Genomic DNA, 6,635 nt, shown 5'->3' with positions numbered 1-6,635 from the left:
CTCCTAGTAGCAGGAAGAAAGATCTCCATTAGCCTGCCCGCCAACAGGAAGAGGCAGACTACTCTACCAATCCCTGACTGCTCCTGACATCAAAACTCCCACGTAACCCCTGGAGAAAGCCTTGAACTCCCAGCACCAGCAGGGAGTGAATGGTGATTTCTTTTATTTTTTATTTTTTGTTTTTATTGTTTTTTTTACAGAGAGGAAGGGAGAGGGATAGAGAGTTAGAAACATCGATGAGAGAGAAACATCGATTAGCTGCCTCCTGCACACCCCCTACTGGGGATGTGCCCGCATCCAAGGTACATGCCCTTGACCGGAATCGAACCTGGGACCCTTTGGTCCCGCAGGCCGATGCTCTATCTACTGAGCCAAACCGGTTAGGGCAAAAGGTGACTTTTTGCTCTGGCACCCCCATGGCTGGCTTTTGCAAACCTTTTCCTTTCTCTGTAAAATGAGGACTTCCGTTATTTCTGAACGAACTCCAAACATCACTGAACTGCTGGGAATCGCAGATGGGACAAGTGCTCTGAGTGCCACTAGAAACAGCAAGCTCTCTGTGTATTCCCTGCAGCGGCCCCTCGGCGCCCTCCCAGGGCCATAAACAGATCTAGTGCTTAGAAAATGTCACTGAAAGTGGGTGGAGACAGGTGGACCTGCGTTCAAATGTTTATGACCTTGAACAGGTAGTTAGTTCATCTCTGGGAGCTCAGAGTCCTCGCGTGTCAACAGCAGGATAATGCTGGCGCTTGCCTCAGAAGGCAGCTGCAGGGATTAAATGGAAACAGAAGCACACAATGGTAACGTTTATTATTAAAATTAGCTCGTGAATCATAAAGGAGGGGAGTGAAACAAAGTCCTTGCTCTCAAAGACTGAGCAGTGGTGGCAAATGGAATTCACCACTTTTGAGCCACCTCCAGTTGATTGGCAGGGGCTGCCTGGAGCTCTGTGTGTGTAGAGGATTATAAACACCAGATCGACTCCCAGCGTGAAAAGGGGATTGATTATCAATGCTTGCCGTGGGGCAGGAGGGGGGAATGTGGCAGCTGGTGTTCAGTGCATATGCTGACCCTGACCTGGTTAGAGAGAGACACACACACAGGTAAAGAACTCCGATATAAGGCAAGCGACTAGTGGGGGGAAGGCAGAGTCAGGAGCCGTTCACCAAGCCAAGCCTTGAAGGGCATAGGGGAGGAAGGTCACTCTGGGCAGAGGGAACAGCTTGAACAAACACACAGAGCCTGAATGGTGATGCTTTTGGCTGCAAAGAACAGACTCCTCTACCAAAGGCGGCCTAGGCAAGAAGGACAATCTCCTAAGGCAGGAAGTTCAATGGTAAGTGATTTCAGGGCTGATTAATTGAGCAGCTCAAACATGGCAGCAAGTTCCTTACATTTCCACTTTGCTGGGCTTATGGGCTGAATTGTGTCTCCCAAAATTTACATGTTGAAGCACTCACACCCAGTACCTCAGAGTGTAACTGCTTTTGGAGATAAGTTAAAATGAGGCCATGGAGTGGGCTCTAACCTAATCTGACTGGTGTTCCGACGAGAAGAGGAAATTTGTACACACAGACGGACGCCAGGGGTGTGCACACACACAGGAAAGACCGTGTGAGGACAGTGCGAGAAGGCAGCCATCAGCAAGCCAACGCGAGAGGTCTCGGAAGAAACAGATCCTGCCGGCCTTTTGACCTGGGATTTCTAGCCTCCAGAATTATGAGGACATGAATTTCTGTTGTTTAAGTCCCCCGGTGTGCGGTCGTTTGTTTTGGCAGCTCTAGAAAACGCATACAGCTGGCAAGATGGCTGTTGCGGCTTTAGGAGGAATAAATACATCCATCAGGATCCTGCCAGGGTTTCCCCGTCTTGTGTGTTTCTATCATGAGGGAAAACCTTGCCCAGAGATCCTCCAGAAGGCCTCTCTCAGGGACCTAAGGACCAGCTAGATTAGCCAGAATACATTTTGGCTGTAACAGAGACTTAAAGAGCAGTGGCCTAGACCTGAGGGAAGCTTATCTCTTCTATCATAAAAATGGCCCAGGACCGTGTGGGAGCCCCAGGTGTGCAGGGCCCAGGGGCTTCCTAGCTTGCTCCACGCTCTAGGGGGTTGCTCTCTGCTTCAAGGGGCTCTCCACAGCTGTAGTCTGGCCAGTGAAGGGTAAACAGAGCCAGGGGAGAGCACAACCCCTCCTTTTATTTTTTGTAATCCTCACCTGAGGATATGTCCTTTTCTTTGAGAGAGAGAGGGAGAGAGAGAGAGAGAGAGAGAGAGAGAGAGAGAGAGAGAGAGAGAGAGAGATATCAATTGACTGCGCCTAAAAGAGTAAAGAGCGCCTGGCATATAGTAGGTACTCAATAAATATTTGTTTTGGGGGGTTAGAAACTTCAGTCTGGGTCCTGAGTTTGTCATGGACTCCTTCTCTGACCTCTGGCAAGTCGGCCCGCACCCCATCTCTTTTTCCCCTTTACCTGTAAAATGAAGCATTTGGAGCCAATTCCTAGAACCTTTGCTCACCCCGTCCGTTCTGGTTGACGGATGGAGGCTCTGGCCAATGAAGGGAGCTTTGTGTAGGAGCCTAACCCGCCCAGCCAAATGTGTTTGTGGTGGGCGGTGTCCTTCCTCCCCGCCCCGCCTCCCCCATCTCCTTCCTCCGACCCAGAACAGCCAAGACAATAGGACACAGACAACACGTACTGAAATGACTTTTAATATCTCATGTCGCAGCAAAATTAAAAATATACAAAAAGTTCGTGGTGTACAAAAGAGTCTCAGTACAGAAGCCCCAGCTTGGGGCCCCGCCCCCTCCCGGGGGGGTAAGCGCAGAGGGGTGAGCGGGGTTGGAGGACTGAGGATGGCACAGATGTAGTAAATACCAGGAGGTCGGACAGGAATAGGAGACAGAAATGGACAGGGGTGGGGGCCAATTTGGGAGGCGAGAATCACCCGGAATTGTGCTGAGGGAGGGAAATCAGCCCCTCAGGCATGGCTAGTGGTTCCTGGAGTGGGGGGCTGGGTGGAGAGGAGGGGTCAGTGCTGGGAGTGCTCCTTGCACCCTGAAAACCCCAGCCTGCCACCAACTCACTGTGTGGCCTTGGGCTGGCTGCCTCTCTGGGTTTATCCTTTCAGTAAAACGGGATGCTGGGTGATTAAAACGCTGATTCTCACCTCGGGGTCCTAACCTCTGGGGGGGTGGGGGGGGGTGGCGCGGGCCCAGGAATGCTGGCCCACTAGTGCTCTTGAGAATTGTGTAAACACTGATACAACACAGATATGCCCCAACCCTCAAGCCCCAGGCCCTAGAAGCTAACTTGAGGTCTTGGTAGCATTTATTTGCAATCAGAAGCTCAGCTTGAGTTAATTGAATATGAGAAAATCAATTATTCTTCAAGAATTGAGGCTTGTTTAGGAGAAGAATCTCCCAAACTCTAGGATTCTCAGGGGTGAAAATAATAACAGGGGGCTCTGGGAATCGCTGGGTCCTTTCCAGCTATTTCTGACTGGTTTGGGAAACCAAGGGGTTGGGGGGCTTTGTGTATGAGGCCCCTCCAAGTTTGGTGGTTCAGCCCAATGGAGATGGATTCTGGGATTTGGTGAGAGGGAGATAGAGAAATATCCTTGTCCCATCTGGTGCCTTTCTTACTCCCTTGTGCCTCAGGCTACCCTCCACTCTGGGATTATTGCAGGTGCCCTAGGCCCTCACCCCTTCGGCCTGGCCTGGGGGTGCCCTTACAATGATTGTGCATAGAATCAAGGCCAGGATCGCTGGGGAGAAGGCAGCCCCTCCTTGCAGTGAGAAGGAAAGGGTGGAGGTGGCCAGGCAGGAGGGAACTACCCCTCTCTCCCTGGGGAGTTTTCTGCTTCCAGGAACCAAGCCATCCCAGACAGAGCCTTCCTCTCCCACTTTCACAATTTCTTGCTCTTCCTCCCCTTGCCTCAACCTGAAGCATCCAAGAACCTGGGAATATCCTAGCTCCTCCCCAAACAGAATGGCACATACCACTCCTTTTCCCGCCAGCCCCAGGGTCTCAGAAGCCCCTCTGGTTGGGAAGGGGGTACTCAGGCCCCATCCCCACTGCTGCCCGCATGGCTTGGCACTCAGTCCCTTTCATTGAGAAATCACAAAGCACATCAGTATGGAAATGGATAGCTCCTCTCCCTGCAGGCCCGATCTCCAGCTTTGCCTGGGAGGGAGACGGGTGTCAAAGGGTGACAGGGGCCAGCACTGGATGGGGCAGTTGGGTTCTGGCTTTCAGTCCTCATCCTGAACCTGGACTCTCCTCCCACCCAATGCAGGTTCTTCCTAACCAGGGGCCCCCAAACTAGAGAAGATCCCAAACTAACTTCATCAGGCACTGGAGGGGTCTCTAGCCCTTAGCAGATGGTGGTTCCTAACTCAGGGACCCTGGGATGCCCTGACCTCCCTCCCCTCATCAGTGGGGCCAACTCTTAGGTGGCCAGGTGGTGAAAGTTGAGGGTTGGACTAGAAAAGTCTCAGAGGAAGCCAGGGCCTCTGTCCTTAACTTCCCCAGAGGCTATCCAGGAGCTGTAGGGCTCCCCGGAATGTTCTCATTTGGAACCAGAGATTTCAAACTGGTGACCCATGGCCCAAACATGAGTGTTTAGTTTGGCCAGCACAGGATTTTTCAAATATTTGAATTTTAGTACCTATAGGCAGGGTATGCACTCTCCTGTTTGCCAGAGTCCTCACCACTCCCTATGGTCTAGCACCACCACGTTATCATTTTCATTACCTGAAGGCATTTGAATTTGCAACCCATGCACCCTACTCCCGAAAACCTTCTCCCCACTGTCTGAGGCTTCTGTCCACTCCAAGCCCAGGTGAGCTCCACGGAAAGGACCTTCAGAACTTTGGGGCTGCCAGGCAAGATCTTCCTTGGATACACTGTCCCTTGAAATTCACCCTGAGACCCAGACATTCCCCAGCCTTGCCTTCCCTACTCTCTGCTTTCTCCAATTCTCATGGGTGACACACTCCTGTGGGACACAAGTTTAGCAGGGAGCTGGCTAGGGGAAAGGCAGATTTTTGGGATGAAGCAGATGAGAGGAGGGGACCAAAAGAGACTTTGTTGTTGGGAGTCCCTGGCATGGAGGAGTGGAGGCCTGTGCTGTTTGACTGGGATGGCAATTAGAAGGCACATGGTACATCAGTGCATGGAGGTATGATGAGGAGTGTGTGGTGCCTGGAGAGGTTTGGGGAGCACAATCAGTAGTAGCCTGAGGGGTCAGTTCAAGAAAACTAGGAGACAGAAGTCTATCCTGGACATGGGGACACTGGTCTCTTGGGGATGAAGATATGAGGGCAGGGCAGGGCCTGGCATATTGGGTACCCAGAGCATCCTGTTCTCTTCTATTCCTGGAAAAATTAAGACAGACCTGCCCAAGCCGGTTTGGGTCAGTGGATAGAGTGTTGGCCTGCAGCCTGAAGGGTCCCATGTTCGAGTCTGGTCAAGGGCACATGCTGGGTTTCGGGCTCAATCCCCACTAGGGGGCGTGCAGGAGGCAGCTGATGGATGATTCTCTGGCAACATTGATGTTTTTATCTATCTCTCCTCTCCCTTCCTCTCTGAGAAAAAAAAAAAAAAAAAAAGACAGACCCAATTTTGTCTCAGCTCCAGGAAAAGCCTTACTCTGCCATTGACTTCCTGTGTGACCTTGGGCAAGTCCCCAGCCCTCTCTGGGCCTCCATTTCTCCTTTATCAGTACCGTGGATGTGGAGGGCAGATGGCTCATCATGAGGACTCCACTGGGCTGTGGTTCTGGAACCTACTCTCTCTGTAAGGACCCTGTAGGGTTTCTGGGAGAGGACTGAACAGCTAGGCTGGGATGTGGGGCAGGAAATGGGGAGCAGGAGTCGGGGGCTCAGGGGACCCAATTCTGGTGGGGAAGAGACTGGCTGAGGTAGATTGTCACAGAAACAAAAACAAAACAACAACTGGAATGGGATGGTGCCCTTCTCCACTGAGACGCTCTGAAACAGAGGACCGGCAAGGACCAGGTAAAGTGGAGGACAGGCTGGTGGAGAGGGACCTCAGGCCTGGAGGGATGGGGTCTTGAGTTCCTGGGGGTGAGGGTGGGGGAGTCCTTAAGGGGCTAAGGTTTTTCCTGAGGATGAGAAGCAGGAGGAGGTGCCTGCAGCCCTCTCTGAGGGCCGTTTCTGCTGGTCAGATGTCTTGCAGGCAGAGGTTCAGAGGGGAGGTTTGTGGGATTGAGATGAGTGGCTGGGGATGGAGTAAGGTCCAAAACTGTGGCCATGGCTTCCCTGAGAGCCTCTAGCCTTGCCTCAGCACTGCCAGCTCAGGATACGCCCTCTTCGCTGGGTCTCTCATGGAGCTGTAAGGACTCCCAGCTCCTAGAGAGGTTATTTTTTCACTTTTCCTTTTAGGATGCTAGAGAATGGATGCCAGATGAGCCATTCTAGGACACTGGGGAGTAAAATAACTTGCCAAGGGTGACCGCATATCACATCTCTGAGCCTCAGTTTCCTCCTCTGTAAGATGGGTTGATAACACTTATTTTTTAGGGAAGCTGCAAGCCAGGGAAAGTTTAAGTGAAACAAGATGGGGTGAAAACTGGCACGGTCAGCCCTGGAGAAACAGTCAAGAGGATCTGG

The sequence above is a fragment of the Eptesicus fuscus genome, chromosome 12, assembly GCF_027574615.1.
Source record: "Eptesicus fuscus isolate TK198812 chromosome 12, DD_ASM_mEF_20220401, whole genome shotgun sequence".
Classification (NCBI taxonomy): Eukaryota; Metazoa; Chordata; class Mammalia; order Chiroptera; family Vespertilionidae; genus Eptesicus; species Eptesicus fuscus.
Note: the sequence above shows the minus strand (reverse complement) of the source record.